Source organism: Halichoerus grypus, chromosome 9 (genome assembly GCF_964656455.1).
Source record: "Halichoerus grypus chromosome 9, mHalGry1.hap1.1, whole genome shotgun sequence".
NCBI classification, from domain to species: domain Eukaryota; kingdom Metazoa; phylum Chordata; class Mammalia; order Carnivora; family Phocidae; genus Halichoerus; species Halichoerus grypus.
Genome location: NC_135720.1, coordinates 5518078 through 5542016, shown reverse-complemented (window position 1 = coordinate 5542016; position 23939 = coordinate 5518078). Strand labels below are relative to the sequence as shown.

General features: G+C 34.3%; 1 protein-coding gene across 7 annotated transcripts in view; it reads left to right on the top strand.

Annotated features, from left to right (window-relative positions):
* Positions 1–23939, top strand: part of QKI (QKI, KH domain containing RNA binding) — a 157499-nt gene that overhangs the window by 12455 nt on the left and 121105 nt on the right. The gene's annotated exons all lie outside the window — the stretch shown is intronic.

Sequence of the window (23939 nt, the reverse complement as noted above, 5' to 3'; positions counted from 1 at the left end):
GATTACTCACTGTTTAAAAAGCCTTAGGTTACTAAATATTGTAATGGCCCTGTGAATACCAAGCTCTTTTATTTTTGCAGTGTAGTTAATTGGAAATCAGCATTTTATACTGCATTCCAGTAGAAAGTGATTACTAGTATGTGACATTTAATTTTTGAGTAATGTCAGAGTTGCATATTTTGCTTATTTTTTAATGACTTGACATTTATTTGAAATTTTTTATTCTATTCACAAGTAAATTTGAGTGCATATTATGTGTAACATATGAGGTATGCAACAAAGCTTCAAATTCATTCCTTACCTTCAGGTTGTCTGAGTAATAGGGTAGATAGTATGAAAAGAAAGTAATATAAGGGAATATAACCAAGAAAGGTTGAAAGACTGGTGCTAAGATCACGTTAGGCTGGGGAGATACGGAATGTTTCAGGAAAAGAGGTAAAATTTCACCTGGCTCTTGCAGGATAGATAGGATTGAAGTGGAGAAAAGGTAAGGGAGTAGTATTCTAGACACAGGGAACACTATCCTTGAATAAGAGGACATTCTGGGTAGGAGAAAGAAGTAAATTATTCTATATCTCTTCTGTAGAAAGCTTTAAATTCCTGGAAAAAGATTTTATCCTGTTGATAATGGGAGACCCATTTAAGGCTTTTCTTTTTACATCTTAATTTTTTTCCCTTTTATCTGCCTCCATATTTCTGTTTAATATGGATTCATTGATAGATTGCTCTGCTTATTGCATATTTTCAGACTTTCTGGAATTACTCCCCACTTTCCCCCTCCCCAGTATTTTGCCTCTTAACTTCTATTTTTTTTATTTTTTTTAACCTGTGCATGCTTAGTTTGGCTTTCTCTTTTGTTTTACTAGTACATTTGGATATACTTAACCCACTCTTTTTATGATAGTTCTTTTCTCTGTGTGTCTTTTGGTGATTGTGTTGGGTTTAGGTGACTGGAGGAAGGAAGTTTATCTGGAATTAGTGAGTGTGTGATTTGTAGAACTGGTGAGTCTAAGCTCTATAGATGAGTTGCTAGCATATCTTGTCCTGTATGTATGGCATGGGTTTTTGGCATATGCTTGCCCTTCATCTTTCTCTCCATTTGCTTTTGCTCTAATGGCTTGAAACACCTAACAATCTTATATTGGATGGGAGGGATTGAAGATCCTGCTAATTTAATTCTGAATTGAGGGAGGCTATAGGGGAAGTGTTTGCAAAGTGTGTTCCATGTAATACTGGCCTCCTGAGGTAGTCTGAGAATAAAAGTAGTCAAAGAAATGCTGCATATTCTTTTGTGAATTCAGCATGTGGTGACATGTTGAACATCCAGGAGCTGCTAAAGGAAGCTGACTTGGTTTAAATGAGCATTTTCTGAAATTACTTGGTAAAGGAATGCCTTTTTTCTTTCTTTTCTTTTTGGAACTAGTGGTCTGAGGATACATTATGATAAATATTAGAGGATTGTAAAGACTGTGGATCCTAAGGAGAAGAGGGTTTAAATAATAATTGTTTGGGAATCTTAATTTTTGGATGAGAATACTGTCTCAAGTCAGATCAAAGTACTCTCTGAAAAAGATAGTTCATTTCATTTAGTTTGGGATTATTTCAAATTCCATCTAAAAGGAAGCAAGAAAAAGCATCCTTTTTGACTTTATATAACAATCGCAGCAAATGGTTTCTATAGTGAATTTTGTTTAATTCAAAGTGTTATTTAAATATTTAGAATTGCTATTTTTAAATAATTTTCTAAATGAAAGAAAATGAACAATTCTGACAACTTAAATGTAAAATTTAAAATACTTTAAAATAGATAATGCACAGAGAAATGTTGATTGTTTTAACGTATGCCTGGTTTAAGTCTAAAATTTTTAAGTTGGGAATTAGTGAATTGTTAGGTGAAGAGGAATTTTGAACAGAAAAATGTTTATCTTTGTTAGATTGTTCAATAAACATTGAGATGCAGTGATATAGTAGTTTTGTAAGATCTGTAAGTCAGTAATTAGATGAGTTTTTTCTGTTTAGATTTTAATCTATAGGCTATTAGCTCTCTTCTTGTTGTTACAGCAATTACTCATTCATATTATAAAATGAAGTTTTGATGACATTTATAATTAGCAGTCTTTAAAGAAGGGTAAGTGTAAGGGTGTATGGTAGAATAATAGCATTTCGTCTGGAAGGCCCAACAGATTTTCATTAAAAAAATTTTCTAGTTCAAAAAAAACCTGTAATTCAGAGATTTGAAGTTGGAATGGATCTCAGTGATCACAGTTCCATCTTTTTGTTACATATGTAAGTGTAGTTCATGTACAGAGGGTATGAAGTTTTACAAATTAGAAACTGCTGGCTTCAGGAATGGTAGTTGATTTGGCGCTTGTGACAGAAATATGTCTGTAAGTGGTATTAGCCAGTCAGAGAGTACCTTTGGGCCTCATCCCCTCTACGGGAAATGATGTTATGACTGATAATTGGTGTATCGTGACTACCTTCTAAAGTGAGTAGTCTCAATTATTTTATTTATTTATTTATTTATTTTTATTTTTTTTAAAGATTTTATTTATTTATTTGACAGAGAGAGACACAGCGACAGAGGGAATACAAGCAGGGGGAGTGGGAGAGGGAGAAGCAGGCTTCCCGCGGAGCAGGGAGCCCAATGCGGGGCTCGATCCCAGGACCCTGGGATCATGACCTGAGCCGAAGGCAGACGCTTAACGACTGAGCCACCCAGGCGCCCCTAGTCTTAATTATTTTAAATTTTGTTTCAATACTTGAAATACTTACCTAGGGTTTTTTCGTTTTTTTTTTTTTTTGAGAGAGGGAGAGGAGGGGAGAGAGAGAGCATCTTAAGCAGGCTCCATGCCCAGTGCAGAGCCCTACACAGGGCGCAATCTCACAACCCTGAGATCGTGACCTGAGCCAAAATCAAGAGTCATACGCTTAACCAGCCGAGCCACCCAGGTGCCCCTTTACCCAGGGTGTTTTTTTAACTTTTCCTGTAAATAAGAATAAAATTAAGTATATAATGCATACAGTGATATTGTCATTAAACTGATGTTAAAGACAAAAGGCCTTCCTGGGTTCATTTTCCAGCCAGCTGACTCTAGGTCTAGATACAATGTAGTGTACATAGCAAAGGAACTTACACTGTCTATATTTTATACAGTATTTTAAAGTCATTAGTTAGAGTAAGCTCTCCATTTCCCCCCTTGTAGATCTAGGTTATTTGCCCTAGAATAATGGGATAAAAGTCTAAGGTAAAGATAAGGGAAAATGAGAAAGCCACTTAGTGTCTTCTAAATACTCCGATTCTCTGTCATTGCTAGACTTAGTATTTAGACTTGTGTGTGGTGATGTCCTGTACAGGTTGTTTCATAGGCTAGTGTAAATTTATCTAAATTTTGAAGGGTGATAAATTTAGGGGAGGTATCTTCAAAAAGCATTTTATGTTGTTGTTTCATGAATCCTGAATAAAAGAAAAATGAAAAGGGGAAGAGAGTAGAGAATAAGTGGATCCTGTAAGAGAATGACAGTAATTAGGAAAGGTGAAAGTAAGATCTGAGTTAGAAAATCCTAAGTTTGTTTTTAGGTCATAGAAAAATGTATTTATTTTAATGGGTAGTAAGGGACATGAGAGTCTTATTTTTCACATTTCATTTTTATTCAAGGACTAACACCTTTGATTTTCTTATTAAAATATATTAACTGAACATCATGAGAGTTGTTCAAATTTGAATATACAAAATTTTTTAGTCACTTTATCTCTGGATGTTTAAAGGATTTGGAGCAAGTAAGTAATAATTAAGAGGAATCTCAAAGTGAAATCTTTGATTTTGTTAATCCAGAGTCTCTTTGATTGTTAATACTAATATTTATTGAATAACAAGTACATATATCCTGACAGTGTAAACCAGAAAACTGATATAAATGTGGGCAAAAAAAGGTATGTATCAAATTTTTAGAATGCTACCTATAAAGAGAAATATTTTGTTATGTACATACATATTCATATAACTAAACAGCTGAAATGAAAGCTTCATGAAATAATATTTGTGTTTTGTCTCTGTTACGGTGTAATCTGTTTTCCCATATCTATGTCATTTCTTTATTTTAAAAATTTATTTTAGAGAAAGTGTGTGCACACATGCGCATGGGTGGAGGGGCAGAGGGTGAGGAGGAGAGAGAGAATCTCAAGCTCAAGCAGACTCTTCACTGAGTGGGGAGCCTGATGCAGGGCTCGATCTCACAACCTTGAAGTCATGACCTGAGCCAAAGTCAAGGAGTTGGACGCTTAACTGACTGAGCCACCCATGTGTCCCCATTCTGTGTCATTTAAAAAGTGTTGGTTGTGACTAATACTATAGAATTAATGGGTTATGACTTGTGTAGTTTTAGCAAAACTGATGCTGACTCCTGCTATAACTTAGTTTTCAACAAACTTTTTTTTTTTTTTTTTAATCTAGCACTTTCCTGGGTGCTGTGGATACAAAAATGAATTAAGGCATAGTCCAGTACTTAAGGAGCCATGTATGGAGAGAGAAATGAAATAAGAAACTGCAGTATAGTGCTTTAACTGCTGTGGCAGAGGCAGACACAGGTTAAGATGGAAGGGATCACACCATTTTCTAGCAGGTAGATGGAAATTTCTTGGAGGTTCACGTATTAAATAACCTGATAATTCCTCTGATTATAGGCTTCATTTAATGTGAAATTTAGTTCTCTTTTTTCCCCCCTGTAAATTCTAAAATGGATACTATCAAGTTCACTAGACTAAGAGATTTCTGAGTTTTTGGCATAAAAGCCAAGTTTGTAAAAGTAAATGTTAATTTTATAGATAATCTTGGAAAAATCTAAATCTTATAAAAAGTAATATTGTGTTCTTAAATATGTCATGGTGACTAGCTTTAATGACTTTATTTGGGAAATACTGTCTTTTTTCTGACTTTCTTTTACCTCCAAACCTTATATTGTGACTTATTAAGAAGGTAAAGTTAGGTAGAAGTGTTATATAAGTATAAACATTATCTATCTATGTATCTTATAATTATTTTTGACCATTGGCTGTTTGCCCAGATAGTGAAAGTTAAGCTACAAAGCAAATCATGAACTTTTAAAGAAGATGGATACTTAATTATCTAACACTTAAAAATTATTTTGTCATTTTATTGAAATTTGGAAATATTCCCTATGTTGACTTCTTGTGGTTGATTCATTCACAATAACACTGAATATAAAAATTACAAGATTGGTTGCATTTTATCCAAAAATTAGGTTCTGTGAGTTACAGAATTGTTACAGTTTCTCCTGTGAGTGATGCAGGCTACTACGTCAGGTTGAGAAAGCTAATGTCTGAGTGGATGTGGTGGTTGCCTTAGAATGATTTTGCCGTTAGCAGTGAAAAATGTTTTTCTTATAGTTCTTGTGCAGCAGGCCATGGAGTAAAGCACATTTTTATAATAAAGGTGATGAATTTAATCGCAAACTGGCAGCCAAATGGAAATTGCAAACCTTGATACTGGGAGAAAATTGCCTATAAAGCAACTCTTGAGGGAACAGGCTTTAAATTTATCCACCCATTTCGACATTGAGGAGAACATAGGAATCACAGGATATTTTGCTTGGCCTGCTTAGTTCAGATGAATGACACTTGAGCATTCTGTTTAAGAGCTAAAGATGGTTGTTTTAAAGTTGCTTACGCTTTGTACGTTAAAGCCTTAACCACATAAATTTTTATATTTCATTAAATATCTAAAACATTGCTGACTTTTTATATTTCAGCACATGATTTGTCTAATGAATTGAAATCCATTTACTACATTTATGGTGATATGCTGTATAATTTATGTTTCTGCCATTTGTATGATGAACTACAGTCTTAAAGGATGCAGAATACTCCGGGTTTATAAGTAATATTCAATTGATAGAATGTCATATAAACTATCAGTCTTAACTGGTTTATATTGTGTTTAAACAGTTTATATTATAAAATTTAAACACAATGGTAGAATTTCTATTATGGGAAATCTGGGCCTTGTCAGTTTTTACTCTAGGTGACTAATGCTTGTCATTCCTTAGAATAACCTAACCCTTGATTCAACATACAGTATTCAGAGTGTTTAATCCTGAATTTTGGTATACCGTACCATGCATTTTGGAGTACACTTTCTTCCCATGGTACATATATTTGTTAACAGATATCTGTGTCCAAATTAAGAGAATTATGTGTGACTGTTGGAATGTGAGACCTATTCGAAGGTTGGTAAATACTTAAAATGAAAAATGCTAATGTAAAATACAAAAATAATATTTCTTAGTATACGTCCTGAAACTGTTGGGTTCTAAGGTAATTGAGGATTACTTCTAGGAGGTTATTAGATTTTACTTGGATACATAACCCTGGTTAATAAATTATATAATGTACCATGCTACCTAGAAAATTTAATAGGAGTATAGCTGTGGTAAGTCTGTTCTCTTTAAGTACAGAATAATAGAAATGTTTAATTTTGAAGTAAATGTGGGAATTTAATATTTGATGGTTGGAAAAAGCAAGAATAGAAGGAAGAAAAAAGTTGTGCAAATTCTCTGTATTTAGGAAACAGTTTATTGAGGTTGTGCACATGAGACTGAATGTATGAAAACCTGCAAGAAATAGTATTCTTGTTGAAGTAAGTTCCGGTTGTGATTGAAAGTACTTTCATTTAAGTTACTTTAATTGCTAGACTGATTATGATACATCCATATGAGAAGTAAGCCTCCATGTGATGTTGAAGATAAATTAGAATGCTTAGCCATCTCTGACATTTAACAAAGTTTAAAATAAATCAACACCTCTAGGGGTGCCTGGGTGGGCTCAGTTGGTTAAGCGCCCGACTCTTGATTTCCGCTCAGGTCATGATCTCAGGGTCCTGAGATCGAGCCCTGCGTGGGGCGCCTCACTTAGCCCAGAGTCTGCTTGTCCCTCTGGCTCTGCTCCTCTCCCTGCTCGTGCTCTCTCTTTCTCCCTCAAATAAATAAATACATAAAATCTTGGGCACCTGGGTGGCTCAGTGGTTAAGTGTCTGCCTTCGGTTCAGGTCATGGTCCCAGGGTCCTGGGATCGAGTCCCACATCGGACTCCTTGCTTGGCGGGAAGCCGGCTTCTCCCTCTCCCCCTACTTGTGTTCCCTCTCTTGCTGTGTCTCTATCTGTCAAATAAGTAAAACTCTTTAAAAAAAAGTCAGTCAATACCTCTATTTTCTTATCACTGATACAGTTTGGCTTAGGTAGGCTGTGGCAAGCTTAGAATTCAGAGATAGAGCCTAAAGATAAATATTCTTTAAGCTAGGCCTTTATGAGAGAAATATAGTATAATTATTTTAACTCTAATGTTCCTGATCCAGTAAATCAATATGTGGAAAGCTACATTTTCAATTTCAGGAAAAAAACTAAAAATTTTAACATATAAGATGAAGTTAGAATAAGGTATATGGAGTATCTATGAATTGTATACATGTGTAAGCATTAATATATTTTAGTAATATATTTAATGTTTTATATGTTATACATGTATATGAGTATAACATGTATAATTCATATATAATTTTATTGATAAAAGTAGTATATGTGTATACACATGTATATATAGTACTTATTTCATTAAAATTACCACTTTTCTGTAGCAAGATGGCTATAATTAGTTGTTTATAAGCTGATACTAAATTCAAATTCCATAGTTACTGGTGGGAGTTTACTTTTTTAGAAGGGTTTTTTGGTGATATATTTAAATTCACATCCAAATCTATTGTGATAAAGGTGACAACTATTTTAAGTTATTAAATTATAGTTATGCAAATATATATTTACAGGCCAAACTGTTTCCCCAATTTTTCTTCCCCCAAATTACTCATTTGAGGTTAAAGTAATCTTAAACTCTGGAAAAATGGTTAAACCAAAATAGGTCAGATCCTGATTCAAAGAGCTCTTAACCTTTTTAAAGTGTGTTCTGGGAAAGTGCTGTAGAGAATATCTGCTCCAAGTATTTAAGAGTCATTTTTAATAAGCTAAATGTACTGTGGCATTTGTATTTGAGTAGTATGTAAGGTTTTCTGGAAGACATGGTTGACTGAGGAGGTGCTTAGTAAAAGTGAGTTGGAAAAATTAAGCTGTATCTGTTATTTTTACCTCCACTTTGCCATGTATGATGAGTTTACATGTGAGAAGTCATTTGCAAAGAGTATTTGTTGGTAGATGCCTTTTCTCTGTGCCTTTTATGCCTCTAGAGTCTGGGAAAAGAACAGAGTTTAGTAACAGGTACTCATTAAATCAGCAGTTACTATCTTTCAGACATCTGTCAAGATAACAGCATTTCCAGAATATATGATTTTATATCATAATTATCATTAGTAATGATGATATGAACATACTTAAGTTTATATATCAGGCACTTTTTATAAATATATATTCATTACCTCATTTAATCTTTACAGATTCCATTTTATAGATGAAATGGAGGCAGACTGAGGTATTACAATAGTTTTTATCAAAGATTGCATTTTCAGCAGTTTGTTTCTTTGTCATAGGTTATTATTTATAATTTTGTAGTCAGCTGTTTGGTAATTTTTTTAAAAAGTAAAATGTTCTCTGACTTTTGAACTGTTATTAAGTTAGTTCTGCACAAAGACCTGGAGACTTGGAGTTTTTCTTGAGCAACTGTAACTATAGTTGTGAGGAAGGTGATGGTCTGGTGATTGTGTCAATAGCTTGCTTTATTTGACATTGTCATTCTTTTCATAAGAGAAAAAATACAACATATTCAGAATGCAGGAAGTATGTTAAGTTTCTTTCAAAACTTGTTCCATTTAATACTGACATTCTGAAAGTGGGTTCACTTTTTGTTAAGTCTTGATATTCTGATGTGCCTCTTACTGCAGGTTACTACTAATGCCTCAAGGCACCTGTGAATTGGCCTGGTTTGAAAGAATTTTATGGCCTTTCCACTTCCTTGCTTAAAAAAATGCTGGGGAGTGCTAATGTACATCTTACTCTTCTGTTGCCTATGAAATTCTCCAACAAAAGATGATACATATATCTTGCTATGCTTACTCTTTGTAGTAGTGTTTGGTTTTAAACCACAATTAGGGAGGAATTCATTTTTAGTGAGTGGACTTCACTCATTTTCCAGTGTGATGAGTTTTGAGTGCTGTTTGAAATAGGTTGCTTTTAGATATTGGTATATATCTGTAATTTTCCACTTGCCCCTAGTAAGGCAGGCCTTGGTGAAGATAGAACTTTTGTTCTTAGAAATTCTGTTCATTACGAACTTTCCATGGAAAACTTTGTATTGGTTTTAAGAAACAAATACCTAATTTGCATCGTAACTTCCATGTCTTTAAACCTTAGTGTGGCTACTCTAAAATACACAACTGTTCATTGACCTCTGCCTTTGGGAAGTTTTTGAATAAATGAAAAAGTACCATGAGTGAGAAAAACAGAAGCATTTGCCTGGATAGTTATAGGCATTACTAAAAATAGCAGTCCAGTAGAAATGGGATTAGGAGTCAGAAAACTAAAGTTTGTAAAAAATCCTTGAGGGGGACATATACATATATTTTAAGCATTTTTCATTTATCAGCTCCATCAACATAAATATGTATCATTAGAGTGGTAAGTATACATCATGTTTTTTTTCTGATTTTATTCTCCTTTCCTTCATAATAATTAAAGTGAGGGTTTACATACCTAGAATCCAGTTTTCCCTAGCATGATCTTTTCTACTGTGGAATCAAAAGAAACCATAGAACTCTGGCTTACTCTTTAAAAAAAATTACTTTGTCTAGTGTTCAGGTCCAGGTATTTATATCCCAGGACACTTAGCCTCATCTGTCAATAACTTCTAGCCCTCTAATCTATTTACATAGACACCAGTTCTTACTACCAGAAGAATTGCCCTGGCGGGAACCATGTTGCTTACCAGGGTCAGGCTAGCACCAAACACAATGCCTGATACCGTAGAAAAATAGGATATATTCAGTCAATAATTGCAGTTTGAGTATGTGCCAGAGACTCTACAAATACTTTTCTAGTTGAAAGAATTTTTTCTCTGAAACTCAGAAATTTAGGTCTGGAGTTATCTTAGATGATCCTGATAGATGATAGAGTAAACGTATACCGTGTTGTTGAACTATGTGCGGCTAGTCCCTCCAGAGCTTAAATGAGACTTATCATTCTAGTTTTAATTTGAATTATACTGTTCTTTCTTTCCTTCATTACTGTGTATATCTCTCTACTTTTCCCTCTTTATATCTCCAATTTCTACACTCTTCTCATCTTTTTCCTCTATTCTGTATGGCTTTTATTGTATTCTTACCCTGTTTTTCCCATTATCAAGACGGGACAGTAATGTTGGAGAGACAGTGTGATATGGAGGCCTAAATTTGGATCCTGACTTTTTCACTTACAAGTTATGTCCTCTTTGGTCAAAGTGTTTAACCCCCAAATCTTAGTCTCTTAACTATAAAATGGAGATGAGAATAGTACTTGCCTGTAAGGAAATCCGTCTAGCTATACAATAAAGTGTTGACTTCCAAGGCAGACTTTGAGGGGCCACTCATTGCTTAGAAAGAAGTTAGATCTCATTACTCTGTTTAAGAGATGCTGTGCCTCCTCACTAGTTGTGTGCTACCATGACCACCACCAGTCAGCTCTGTTTCATTCCCAGGCTAATACCTCGCTGTGGCATTTAAATCAGCCCTGGGAGAGGTCTAGATAACAAGGAAAATAGAGGCAGAGTAACAGTAAGCTGGATAATTTGTTTACAAAGGGGAATTCATTTTAAAACGTCTTCTATAGAGATGCCTCCTTGTTGTGCCCTGTCTGAATGTCTGGTTGGTTTGCTTTCTAGGAGGGCTTTGTCAGACATGTCTACTCTTAGAAGACCAGTCTTGAGCTGGAATGTGAAGTCCAGAGGAGTAGGAGCTCTTTTTGAATCTGAATTTTAGCTTCCTATTTGAGGACTCCCATTTTCCCTGAATAATTACTTCTGAGAATGTCTCTCCTTACCATATAGACCACATAACCACTGAATACAACATAATACTTCTAATATTTGTCGGACTTACTTAGATTGTTACAGGATGATAATGAGGAATAAAAGTTCAGTAAAAGCTAAAATTCTTATTTTGCGATATGAAATACATTGAGGTACTTCTTTGAGGTCATACCTAGATGAGTACTCTACTTCAGGTATTATTTTTGCTCACTTAGTGTGTGATAGAGCAAGGTCCATGTCTGTTTTTGCATATGAGTATATCCCTAGGGCTTTTGGCCAGTACCTAGCTCATAGTAGGTATACAATACATATTTGTTGAATGCATGTATGAACAACCAATATCTTGTACCACAGATTATTAAAGACACTTAAAAAGAAACTCCCAACTGTACATAATTCAGGCCAATCCATTTTATAAACAGTTTGTACTTTTAGGAAATAAAATGGAAAAAATTTATTTTATTCTTAATATTTTTACCAAATAAACTTGGAACAGATTGTAAACTGTGCAGATTGTAAATATAGAGGTTATTAAAAAAAAAAAAAAAAAACCTCAAGAGGAATGAATCATTATAACCCCTTTGGTGGAGTCCTGAAAAGGGGCAGTCTTTTCCTCATGGATTAGGGTTTTTTTTTTTTTTTTTTTTTTAAAGCTAAGCGCATTCATTTAGATGCTTGTGTATTTTATCTTGTCATTTGGTCTAAAACACACCAGAGGAATTTAACACTGATAAATGAACATATGTTATTATCTAAGTGTTTTAGATGCTCACAAATCCTGAATAAATACAGCAAGCCCTTTTGAGAAGAGGAGTGCATTTCTGTTACTTTAATGCGAAGGGGAATAAGTCATGAAGCTAATAACCTCTTGATGCTTGAGTCAAGTTTCAAGCATGTTTTTGTACTAATTGTCCTGCTAAGATTGTTCAAAAGGTGCTTTTTCCTCAAGGATACAGATCCTTGGGAATATAGCAGAAGACAAAAGCAAAGCTGTCTGTCTTTCCGGAGTTTACATTCTTATGTAGGAGACAGGCAAGAAGCAATAAATACATTCTGTGATATATTAGACAATATGGGTTCTGAGGCTACACTGAACAGGATAAAGGAGATAGGAGTGTTTTGGATGGCTTGGAGCAGGTTGTGGTTTTAAATAGGGAGATCTGGGTGGGCCTCATTGAGAAACTGATGTTAGAACAGAGATTTGAAGGGGGTAATGGAGTGAACCATGCTGCTCTCTGGGGCTTTCCAAGAGGAAGGAAGAGTCCGTGCAAAACTGTGAGGCCAGGACCTGCAGTTCCTTGTGTGGCTGTAGCTGTAGCTGTGAATGAGAGATGGGGGTTGAGGGGGGATGTGGTAAGCTGGTTAGGAGAGTAGGTCAGAAATTTAAGAGGGGGAGGGTAAAGGGGAGCTTCTTTGAGGACCTGGGCTTTTACACTAATTGAAACGGTAAGTCATTAGAGCATTGGTGAAATGTGGTCTGGGCAGTTTTCTAGGAGTCTGTGAGGTCCAACTATTTTCATAATAGTAAGTTATTTGACTTTTTTACTCTCATTCTCACTTGAGTTTATAGTGGAGTGTTTCAGAGGCTATATGCTGTGTGATATTGCAAAAGATTGAGTTCAGAAGAAGATATGAGGGGAAAAAAAGATGAGAATTCCATTGTCTCTATTAAGAGAGACATTTAAGCAGTTTGCAAAAATAGAAAACAGTGCCTCTCCTCACTATTTTGTTTTGTTGGATAAAATGTTTTTTGTTAAAATGTAATGGGGTTTACTATTATGTTAAAGTGAATCATAAGTAATTTAGATACTTTAAAGTTTTGATTTGTAGTATGGTTAAGTATTAACAGGTATAACTCACAAACACAAGCTCTTTATAAAGGCTCCTTGAAGTAATTTTTTATGCGTTGAGTCCTGAGACCAAAAAATATGAAAACAACTCAATTAGAGAGTTTTGAGCAAAGGAGGGACATGTCACTTGGATTTTAACAGGCTAACTCTGGAAAATAGAGACTAGGCTGACAGGGGGAATGGTGGAAACAGGGAGACCAGTTATGTTATTTCAGTGATTTAGGTGAGAAATGGATTGTGGCTGGAACTAGGGTGGTAGTGGGTAAGGGGGTCAGTGGGATTTTGGGTATATTTTTTAAAAGGTGTGTAAACAGTATTTGCGGGTGGATTGGATATGATGTGTGAGAGAATGGACTTGCCAGTTTTTGAGATCAGGAGGAACAGTTTTGGGGACAGATAGGAGTTTAGTTTTAAGTGTGTCAAGATGACATGTTTAGAAGACAGTTGGATATAGGCATTTGGGAGTTCAGGAATGTCCTTGACCAGGATTTTTCTTGTATTATTTTGGTAATATTTTTATATGATAACATTTAGTTTCCATTCTAATAAATTAAACTTTTATGATCTCAGAAGAGTGCTGTATTCTGCATTTTATAAACTCGTATTAAAATTGCATTCTAAGAATATTGTTATATGGTAGTAAAATGTATACTTTTAAGAGGTAGTAAAAATGTAGTAAATATAGCCAGTAGCATACACAACATTACTTAGATTTTCTGAATCTAGTTCTTTGTAAAGTAAAACAACTTTTGTTTCATTAAAGGGGATCGTATTAAAATACCATATTAAAGTAGTGTTTTCAGTATCAATTATGTTGACATCTGAAGGTACTGTATATGTTGCTCTTGATACAAAATTGGAAGTTTTTTAATTCAATCTCAATGCTTGCTATAAAGGACCTTTGGAATATCATGTACAGTAGATTGTTTATTATGGCTTAAAAAAACTCCTTAGCTTTTTTAGTATGAGGGATTTCTCATGTACATGGGCTGCTGTAACACCTGTGAATGTCATTTGACATTTGCTTCAGTTTGTGGAATTAAGGTGATGTTCAGATACACAAGGGGTGCATGATTACTGATCTTCGGTTTTTCCTCCATTGAGCTTAGGAGGAATTTGGAATACAATTGAAAAGGAAAATTAAAAATCAAAGAAATTCTTAGGTAGGAAAAGCAACCTACCTCCACCCCTCCCCCTACACAGACATAATTCCTTCAAAATTTTTGGGAGTTCTGTTTTATTTTCACTCATTTACCAAATTTCTTTTAAAGCCCTAAGTAATTTGGAGCTTGAGGAGGTTAAAATACATAGGGCGGACCTCTCCTCACCTCCCACAAAAATAAATTTGTAGAGCCTGGTTATATGAGGATTTGGTGCTTTACAAAGATACTATTTAAAATAAATCCTGGTGACCATTAGTTTAGGACATTTTGAAATGTAAATTCTGGAAGGAGTAGATCTGTGGTTCTTGATTGGTTGTTGAGTTTATGCAGCCCTTTCCTGTGGGGTATTGATTACACAGAGGGCACAAAATGAGCTTCTCAGAAGAAACACGAAGGTGCCCAGACTCCTCATTGATAGAACTGATCTGGTCTAACCTGATTTTACAGAGGAGGAAACTGAGACCCAGAAGTTCAAAGCCACATAGCTAGATCTTGCAGGGAATCAGAAATAAAATCTAGGTTGCATAAATTCAAGGCCAGTGCTTTTTTCCTTACTACGTGTGGTTATTAAGAAAGGTTCTATTCCTATAGAAAGATAGTTTATGCATTGTAGTCTTCATGTTCTTAAGGCAAGTTTAAAGTACATGCGTTTTTTAAGCAGTAACTGCTAAAGAAAATCTAAAAGATTATTTTGAATTGAAGAGATTATTCTTAATGATTTTGAGATCCCCAGTTTTATTGGTAAGCAGGCATTTTATTTTTTCAAACACTAGAAAAGTAAGACATTTGCATGGCTTTCATTCTCTCCCATAACTATCCCCCCTCAATGAGAATAAATAACTCTGAGGCCAAAGTAAAAACTTTATTTTGCAGCAAATTTAGACTTACACAGAAATAGAAATATAGCACAGAGGTTAATGGTAAGAACTCATATAACCACAGTACAATTAGGGGAACTGGGGAATTAACATAGATACAATATTATTAACTAATTTGCAGCTCTTATTCAGACTTCACCAATTTTCCTATTCACGTCCTTTTTCTGGTACAGGATCCAATCCAAAATCCCACACAGCATTTAGTAGTGATGTCTCTGTAGTATCCTCCCGTCTGTGACACAGTGTCAGATTCTTTTATGATGCTTTTCTTGATATTTTTGAAGATAACTGTCAGTTATTTTGTAGAATATTATTCAATTTTAGTTTGATGTTTTCTCATTAGATTGAGGTTGTGCATATTTGGCAAGAAAACAACAAAATGACTGGCCTTTTTCAGTGTGTCATGCTAAAGGTATATATCTTATTGGCGATAGTATTTGATCACCTGGTTAAGGTGGAGTCTGCCCGGTTTCTCCACTGGATAGTTGCTTTTTTCCTTTGTAATTAGTAGATGACTTATGGGGAGATACTCTGAGCAGATACCCTGTTTCTCATGTTTTTTCCACTAATTTTAGCAGCACCCATTGAATGGTTCTCACCTGCAGTACTTACTAACGGTGATTTTCTATATCCATCTTTTCCTTCCATGTTAATTGGAATTCTGTAAGGAAGATCTGCCACTTCTCCTTGTATTTGTTTATTCAATTATTTATATCATTGTAGTCTCATGGATATTAATCTGTTACTATTGTTATCATAAGTAAAATCTTCTAAGGCAAGCATTTATTTTTAAGAAGTTAATGTATTGAGACGCTTAAACACTTCAAAGGCATATAAGAGTAAATGGTAAAAAAACCCCAAAAAACTCTCATCTACCTCTGTATGTCGGGAACCCATTTTCCATTGTTATGAATTCATTTCTGTTCTTCTAGAAATATTAAAAGGGTTGGAAAAAGAGTTATTAATAAGAATTGCTAGATTCTCAAGTATTACTTTTTACCTGGATCCCAGTAGCATCTGCTGGTTTATTGTTGCATCTTCTTCAGATTTTCATTAACGGTGTTTCTTAACTAGGTTTCTTAACCTTCAGATTTAAATTTTAATACAGTGGATATTATGTAGAGGTAAGGATTGGTTTCCCCTGTGTATTTTAAAAAACTAAATGACCAGAAGGCAATATTTTTCTTAAAAAATCCTTGACATATAACATATAAAATTAAACAGGTTTAAAATGACCTCCAAACAAAATCCAATTTAAATGAGAAAGGATGCCTATTCCAATACTTAAAGAAAAATGCTTTCCCCCATTCTGTTCTGTTCTTTGTATTGGCCTATTTTGCCTTCTTTGTATGCCAGCAGCAGGCATTCATTCATTCAGGATTGTCACTTTTCCAGGCACTTAGGCCTAGATTTCACCCACTGAAGCTGTGTTCTGTTAGCATGAAAAGAGGAGGGCTGCAGTCTTCTTTGCAGTCAATAGTAAAGCAGTGGACTGAACTTGTTAGAGCACGGCTGGCAGTAAACTAAAAGTTGGTTTGTTCCATTTTCCTATTTTCCATTCTCTAATTACTGTCTCCTAAAGTAAGTTTTAAGGGCTTCTTATTCCAGAAAGTCCTTTATGAAACTTTAAATAAAAGCTGGTTGGTCTTGTTGTGACACTGGATCAATTCTTAAATTTCTGAGCACTGTTTTTTTTTCCTTTGTCTGTTTCTTTCATAAAGTGGGTATTGTATCTACTTCACATTATGGTGAAAATCAGGTAATAATTCATATATAAAGTATTTTAGCCTGGTGGAAGGTGCTCATGTTAAAAAAATAAGTCTTTGTAGTTTATTTTTATAGTTGGGACTTAATCCTTTTAATTTTATATAGGGAATCCAATATTATATACAACATTTTGACTTAAAGTACTTCCTAACATCCTAATGAAAATATCTTTACTATTTTACAAAAGTTAAAAAAGATTCTTATGTGAATCTAATGTGAAAGCCAAATAGTCCCTGTAAATCCATCTTCCAGAGATGATTACTCTTAATAGTTATATTTTTTGACTTCTCTATGTGTCTATCAAAAAATATATGTACTTAGTATAAATTGAATCATATAATAGACATTATTTTCTATAACCTTTGAGAGAGCTTTTCCAGGGAGGTGCAGCTACTGTTAAATGCCTTCTGTGATACAAAACTGCTGCTGAGAGCAGTTATGGAACTAGGATAGACATTTTTATAAGACCTTTGCTGTTTCATGTTTTTTATGTGAAATTTATCCACAACTTTACAAAATTGTTAATTAAATTGCCAGAGCAGGGGCGCCTGGGTGGCTCAGTTGGTTAAGCAACTGCCTTCGGCTCAGGTCATGATCCTGGAGTCCCGGGATCGAGTCCCGCATCGGGCTCCCTGCTCAGCAGGGAGTCTGCTTCTCCCTCTGACCCTCCTCCCTCTCATGCTCTCTCTCTATCTCATTCTCTCTCTCAAATAAATAAACAAAATCTTTTTAAAAAAATAAATAAATAAATAAATTGCCAGAGCAATTCAAAGGAGAGCTATGATGTTAAATCTAATTTTGTAGTTTTTCTTTTTTTGCTTATAGTTGTGAGTTGAACCCCCCAGGTCAGGTTCCATTAGAGAATTATTGATAGCTTGATTTTTTTTTTTTTTTGCCAGTTTCCAAGCAATTTTCTCAAAATTAAATCAGTTTTACTTGGTTATTTAAGTAAGCTAAACACATTTTACTAAATGTTGTGTAGTCTCTATTAACCTGTGTTTTAAATTATTTTCTTTCTGTACCTTGGGGGTGTGGCTTTTAAAAATAAGTACAGTGAAGTTATGTTATTTTTGGTCTGCTCAAAATATCTTCAAAACTTTCCCTGTATTTAGTAAAACCTGAATTAGAGGTTACTTTTTACAGAAGAGATCTTTTTTCACTTTAAGTACTTAACAGCCACCACCTTGACGTGGTGTTTGGTTATAAAGAGACTTCTAATACTACTGTTTTAAGATTTAGTAAATTTCATGTAAATAGAGACTAGGAATTTGTTAATTAAGACCTAAAATAACTAAAATCTTCCTTTGCTTTTTATGTTCCTGTGCCAGATTAATGTCCAGCAGATAGTGAGGAAATAATAGAGCCTATTTAAAGTTCAACTGAAATGATGAAAGCTGTCATTTTAACTTCACTTATAAAATTTTTACTAGGTACATCAAAGCATATATTTTTATAAATAAGTGGCTCTTATTTCATTGAATAAATTAATGGAAAACATTAATTTTAAAAATGAGGCAGTAATGGTCAAATGACAATGTAACATTTTCATTTCTTTCTGTATTTTAGGTCCATCTGTCTTATAATGATAATTTTTTTTGCTGGATTTTAAATGTAAGGCTCAAAGAAAAAGCAAATAGCTGCCCAAATAAAATGTATAGTTGTATAATAGCAGCGAACCAGTTGAACAATTGGAATTAGCTACCACAACACTGGGTATAAAATATGTTTTATATGAAAATGTGTTCAGTGTTTTAAAAAGTTGTCTTTTAATTTGTATTGTTAAAATCCTGAAAATAATTTTTTCATGCAATTTTATTTTTATATTTTATTATTTGTATATTATTAATAGCTTTTTTGTGTACTACTGAGCCAGTAAATATTTTTCATATTTCATTTCTTAATTTTTATTTTTTTAGTTTAAGTTTGTTGAAAAAATTCTAAACCAGTCAGTAAAATAGGGTTATATTCTAGTCTTTATCCAGTCTTCCAATATTTCAGTATTGAATTTATACATAGCCATTATCTGTCTGTCTTGGGAAATAACTACTTAACTTTATAATTTAGATTTCTCAGCCTTTATTTTTCTGTTCTCTAATAGTTCTTCAAGTTATCCTTATTTCTTATATTTTACTTTTCCACAGAGAGGTTGATATGTTAGTTAATTCAGTAATTCAGATTTTTAAAAAATGTACAAAATTTTAAGGGGGCAGAGGGTGGGATGCACATATAGTAAGTAATTCAGATATAATAAAAGTAGTGGTGATAAAGAGCTAAAGGCAGAAATGAGCTGAGCCTTATGAAATGTTAAGATTTTAAAGCAAAGCTTTTAGGTTTTGGTGAGTTAGGTAAATTAGGGAAAAAGACAGGTAATGTAGTATTAACAGGTCACAAAAAACAGAACTGTGCAGTGACTATTTTCCCTCTTAGGAGCAGAATTCACTGACTGATAATTGAGTTTTAGTTCGTAAAAGGGAAAAATCAAGATCATTAAAGCAGAGAACTGTAAGGAGACAGTAAGTAGTATGACTGAAACAAGTTTTCAGTCTTTTTTTTTTAAGATTTTTTTTTATTTGACAGAGACAGACACAGCGAGAGAGGGAACACAAGCAGGGGGAGTGGGAGAGGGAGAAGCAGGCTTTCCGCAGAGCAGGGAGCCCGATGCGGGGCTCTATCCCAGGACCCTGGGACCATGACCTGAGCTGAAGGCAGACACTTAACGACTGAGCCACCTAGGTGCCCCGAACAAGTTTTCAGTCTTAAACAAAAGTAGTTTTCAAGATATGGAAATTTGAAAAAATGTCATTAAACTGTCATTGCCAAATATCAGTTCTAGAAAACATGGAAAATGAGAGGACCCTGACTGCTGGAAAGGTGAATACTCCTAAAAGCTGAAAGATTTGTATTCTAAACTTGATGGTACAACCTGTAGAATCCAAAACAGATTATTTCCTGTTTAAACTAGTGGATCCAAAGGGGGGTTTGGGTCCTAGTGTGGCTTGAGATTTCATCAGATAGTTGATAAGGTATGCCTGTATTTCAGTATGCAAGCTGCAGAAATACGTGCACTATGAAATTGCAGTTAGTTGGATCCTTGACTCACAACAGCCCTCCCTAAAGGATGTCAACTGATAGATTAACTTTCTGAAGGGATTTGTCTAGTAGAAAACAGCCAGGAAAAAAAATTTAAATCACCTATTGTATTGGTGTCTAAACAAACAGATGTGGAAGTATGGAATGGTGGACTCAACATTTGAGTCAGGTGATATGCTCATCAAAGAAAGAAAGATGTTCTTAAACACACTGTGGACTTGGAGTGTTTGTGACTGGAGGTAAGCAGCCTGTCTGCATTCTCCTCATTTTCAGGGAAGGATGTGTGTGGTACAGGACTTTCCATTTTAAGGGGCATAGATAAATGGGGTGTGTCTAAGTGAGAGGGTATAAAACCATGTTATTATATAGCTCAGAGAAGAGGATACTTAGATCTAAAACTGTTTTAAGTATTTTTGTCATGGGAACAAGGCATTGAATCTATTTTCTGACCTTTGGAGTGTTGAGTGGGGGGAAGTGGGAGAAATTTTAGGAATGATTTTGATTCAGTAAAATTTGTAAACTTTAATAACTTCAGAGATGTCTAAAACAAGTTGTCTTGACAGTGGGGATTTTGGGGTTATTGTAGTGGGAATTTTTATACTAGGTGATTAAACAAATGGTTCTGAACTTTTAGTCCTCCGAACCACTGTTGTAGATTGGTGAAGGTAGTGTGGAGATGAGACATTTGAGCATTATCATGCAGTGTTTGATACAACGAAAGTTTATACAGTTGATTCTTGAACAGTGCAGGGAGTCGGGAGCACTGATGCCCCTCATGGCCAAAAATCCATGTTTAACTTTTGATTCCCCAAAACCTTAACTGCTAATAGTCTACTGTGGACTGGAAGCCTTACCAATAATATAAACAGTCGATTAACACATTTTGTATGCCATATGTATTATATATTGTATTCTTACAATAAAAGTTAGCTAGAGAGAAAATTTTAATAAGAAAATCTTAAGAGAAAATATGTTGACAATACCGTACTGTATTTAACAACAAAAAAAGATACTGTACTGTATTTAACCAAAAAAAAAAAAAAATCCAGGACTTACATACTACAAAATCTTACATACATACAAATAAATGTATGTAGTACATTATAACTATGTACTACATAGTAGTATGTAGTGGACCCTTGTAGTACAAACTCTGTTGTTCAAGGGTCAGCTGTATAAAATATATTAATTATGAAGCACTTTTATGTTTCATAAATGAACACCTGTAAATCCACCACTTAAAAAGGAACTAGAGCACTACCCATATCCATGACATGTTTCTGTGATATTTTGGCCATGATTAGATCAACTTGATGGTATAACATTAACAAAACCTCTGATTGCCAGGACTTACATACTACAAGCTTTGGAGACAAAACTTTTTAAAATGTGGGATTATGGGACAAAATAATAAATGGGGTCCTTGCATACTAAGGTTGGAAAACAATGGATTTAGTTGAGTCATTCAGTAAGCAAACCTCTAATTATATGAGGTAAAGTTGCAGAGAGGTTAAGTAAGAGACTTATCTAAAATCACACAGTTACTGTTAGAACTGGAATCAGAACTTCTTTTTTTTTTTTTTTTTTTTTTTTTTTTTTTTTTTTTAAAGATTTTTATTTATTTATTTGAGAGAGAGAGAATGAGAGAGAGCACATGAGAAGGAGGGAGGGTCAGAGGGAGAAGCAGACTCCCTGCTGAGCAAGGAGCCCGATGCAGGACTCGATCCAGGGACTCCAGGATCATGACCTGAGCCGAAGGCAGTTGCTTAACCAACTGAGCCACCCAGGCGCCCCTGGAATCAGAACTTCTTTTTTAAGATTTATTTTTTATGTAGTCTTTATACCCAGCGTGGGGCTTGAACTTAAAACCCCGAGATCGAGTTGCACGTTCTATCAGTTGAGCCAGCCAGGTGCCCCAGAACTTGTTTTGACTTGAGTATTGTAAATAACAGCAAAAAGTGCTAGTGTGGTTTCCTGGTTAGAGAGGTGCTGTTGACACAGGTGGTTCTCAGCTGGTGCGACCCCCACAGGGAGTGAGATTGTAAGGTCTTCGAGCACTAGGACTTGGTCATCTTTTCATTCCCATCAGTACAGTGTTGCTTATGATTTGTATTACGGAGTGATGTATCTGAGACTAAAAGAAACATGGTAGAAAGACTTTTTATCTTAAGAAAAGTATAATTTATAATCACATTGTTTGTACCTTTGCCTCGCATACTGTCATTAGAAAAGGAAGGTCACAGTTTCTTTCCTCTTGACTTCTTTCTTGACCTTAACAACCTGTGGCAGATTTGATGGTCCTGCTTTGTGCTACCACCATCTCTAATCTATGCCTCTTACTGTTTTTCTACTTTAGAGTATCTGTTTATATATATCCCATATGAGACTAACTTCCTTGAAAGCTTGAAACCATGACTTGTTTAACTTTAGTGCCTTAGAACCTGGCTCATTTACCCACCCATCTGCCCAGTCCACTGAGTATTAACAGAGGGCCCACTGTATTCAAGGCACTACTCTAGGAGCTGGGGCTATAGTGGTTAGCAGAATCTCACAGAACTTTCAGTTATTAATCAGAGAATCACATTAATATTTATAGAAATACAAATACATTTAAATGGTAAATGTATCTTCTATTTTATCATCTAAGTGGATATGTGAAGGTCATTGATTATTGTAATATTTATGTATTTTTTAATTTAGTCATCTGAATTTTCATACAGCTCTTGGTTTTTCTAAGTTTGACAAACTTGTTTACCTGGAAATATGTTGTTTTCTTTTTTATTCTTTTGTATTACTCTGGTTACAGATTTTTTAATACTGAACTCTTGCATTCATGGTATAAATTCCACTGCCTTAGTGCGTTACTCATTTGGTATGCTGGTGGAGCCTATATATTTAGTATGTTTGCATTTATATTTATAAGCAAATTTTATCTATCGTTTTCCTTTATGCTATTATCAGGATTTTTATATCGGCATTATTAACAAGAATTAAGCAGTTTCTGAAGAGGAAATTTAAATGTAATAAATTAATATTGAAAAGTGCTTTTATATAGAGACCTGGACTAAAGGATGTATGCATAATTTTAATTAAATTTCCCTAATGTCCTTTGGTTAATTACTTGCTGTAATTATGTAATTATGTAAACATTTATGTTTAAATTATTATTTGGTGGTTGAAAACTTGATTGGAGAATTGCTGTCTCATGCTAATATAAAATAAACAATAGTTTGATATTGGGCATGTTTTAATACTATTATTAGTATTTAATAAGTATTATTAAAGTAGTATTAAAAAGTAGTAGTATTAAAAGAAGTAGTATTAAAGATTTAAGTAGTATTAAACTAGTATTAAAAAGAACTTAAGGAATGAAGTCTTGCCTTTATAATGTAGTTAAATCCAAGGTACCTTCTTTTGATTTTTTAAAAATTTCATTTGCTGTTCAGAGATGCACATTTGGTAAGCTTTGACAAGCAAATTGTTATTTAAGAGATAAGATGTGTTACAAAATGAATGTTGCCATCGTTGAAGCAGAAAATGTATTGTAATACAGTATTTTCACTGATTTAAGACTAACTGGGTAAGAACACATTTGATCATGGCTTTTTGCTGTGTTGGGTTTTATTTAGCAAAGTGATATAAATAACTAGTTAAGAAAATTGAAGTGTGCATTTATATTTCATAGTTCCTTATAGCAGTAGATTGAAATTCCATGTTTGGAAGGCAGTCAAAATACATTATAAAAATAAAAGGCATTTTACTTTTAAATACTAATGGACACAGCCTCTTCCCCAAGGAGGATGTAATCTGTAGCATGGAGAGATAGATATAGAGGCATCCAGCTAATTTAGTAATGACAACCCTTATTAGACAGTAGGTTCTAATGGGCAGGGGTCTATCCTCTAACATATTGTGGAAACTTTAATAAAGAATTCTTGAAAGAATTGATTTCTTTGTGCAAGTCTTGATTCATTGGATTTCTTATATTTTTTCTTATAAGAAGTATATTTATATACCTGGGAACTGTCCTAATAATTTTTTAAAGGTCATTGACTTTAGGTACCTACTTTTCTTCTTTCATTTCATTCATTAACATGATGTAGTTTGATCTCTGTAAACCATCTTTTCTTTGAAACTTCTCTCATCACCAGTGGCTTAGTGATTAAATCTAAGG